Here is a 2,131-nt window from a genome sequence, read left to right as displayed (position 1 = left end):
GTTTCCACGCCTTCAATTTTGAACAGACGGTAATTATATCTGGGTGAATAAATCTGTTACCCGTTTCCACACGCGCATTGTAGGTTGGATGAAGTACTGTGCCATGTTTTGTATCGTTCCATGCAACATTTGTGCCACAAGAGGACGAAGACCTTGTACACTCTAAAAAAAGCCCGTGCGTCTGCTTTCTTGCACAACACCCGGAGAGCCAATCACCGCAACTTCCGGAGGCAGCTCAGCGAATGACAATGCCGAAACATACGTGTAGACCAAAAAACGCAGCCTGAGTTGTGACATTAAGCAATGCAAGCGTGACGTTTTGCATTGCTTAATGTCACAACTCAGACTGCGTTTTTTGGTCTGGACAGATGTTTCAGCATCGTTATTCGCTGTGCTGCCTCCGTAAGTTGCGGCGATTGACTCTCTGACTGGTACGCGTGAAAGCAGACGCACAAACGTTTTTTAGAGTGTACCGACATGCGGCCTTCCCCTTCGAAAGAATTCTACTGCCCTCTTCCTTTGTCTGTGGTGCTCTTTAATTTGTGAAACCTCTTATGAGTGGGGTTTTTCAAGTTCTGTTGCAGGAAGGTCATGAGGATCCGAGGTTGCCGCGAAAGGAGCAATTTCGTGGGTGTCAGTTCCGTTCTAGCTGTAGGAGTGTTCCGGAAGTTGAAGAAGAAATGGACTCCTCCGTCTGATCCTGAAGGGGTTTTCGACGCCAGCTGTCCTTTCGTTTAGAAGTTTCCGCAGAAGGTCCAGTTTAGTGGTCATCATACACCGTTTGGCACTTCCTTTTGATGCGGGGTGTTACTCTGTCGTCTTCGTATGGCGCACTCAGTTCTTGCGCAGGAAACCGGCGAAGATCTTTGCAGTAAACTGGGGCTATTGACATTGACTAACTCAAGGATGTCATGTGACGCCAAGACATCTCGCAACGTTTCTGTGGTCTTTTCTGTTATCGTTGACGTCATCACGAATAGCTCCATTACTTTGAGTGTGCGTTCCTTTACATCAAAAGCCAGTGGCTGTACATGAAGGCAAATTTCAAGATTCGTTGCCATCTGCGGGTAGGCCGACTCCACGTCAGTGTGGCACACTCGATGAAGCATTCTGCGTCAACCTGACAGGTGCTGCAGCTTCTAACAACATGTTCAGTGTCTTGCATCTGCCGAAGCCACCAGACGTAGCTACGAGCGAGCCTTTTTATGCGCGACATGCCTGGGTGACCTTGCTGTTGGAAGTGCAGCATTTGTTTGCGTTAGCCTTGAGGGGTAATCACCAGATTTCTTCACGTGTCGCGGTGCTGCTCTACAGAGAGTTTATGCCGCCAAACAAAGTAAGGGGTCAACTCGCTGTCCACTACACGCGCCAGCCAACCATTCATTAGATGGATGGCGCATGTAGCAACTTAAGAGTCGCCAGTCAGTTACGATCAGGCAATGCAGTGTTGCTACTGTCAGGCGTCTCAACGACAAGCAGTGGACGCTGCTTGTATTGACCGTTACAATCTGCGGAAACAGTAACCTTCCCCTTCAACGTCACTTGAGTTGTTTCTTGCGTTTTTAGTTTTAGATGCCATGGTTCTTTCGGTAAGCTAGGCCAGTATTTCTTACACCGTACTTCAGATACAGTCAATACATATGCCCCTTTGTCTATTTGCATATGACCATTCGTCTGGGCTACTTTTAACGTTTATTTTCTATTATCCTGATCGCCTTTCACAAGGATAGGCATGTTAGAGCTCACTTGCTCACAGCCACTGTTCTCAGCTACGGTGTTCGAAGTCTAGCCATGCCCCTACTTATTTTTGTTAAGTGTCCGTAACGGTTACAAGAACGGCAGCGATACTTGCGAAGTTTGTCGGTGGATGCCCTATGCGCTAAATCGCACTAGAAATGGTTCAATATTTCAGACATTCTTTCTCCCGCTGGTTCATCAATAGATGATAGGTTCTCATGCTGCTGTGGGCAATTCCCGTTATCTGGCTTATGATGTAACGCGCTGACTATTCCATTTCTATGACTGGATTTAAATCCCTGTTTATTTGTTTTTTTTTTGTGTTCTTTTTGCGCACAAGCGTGGTACTTTTTGCGACATCGCAGGGATTTTTAAACGTCAACGTGTTGACAAG

This window comes from Ixodes scapularis, unplaced genomic scaffold, assembly GCF_016920785.2.
Source record: "Ixodes scapularis isolate PalLabHiFi unplaced genomic scaffold, ASM1692078v2 PGA_scaffold0__279_contigs__length_252992795, whole genome shotgun sequence".
Classification (NCBI taxonomy): Eukaryota; Metazoa; Arthropoda; class Arachnida; order Ixodida; family Ixodidae; genus Ixodes; species Ixodes scapularis.
The sequence above is the reverse complement of the archived record's forward strand: the minus strand, read 5'-3'. Positions refer to the sequence as shown.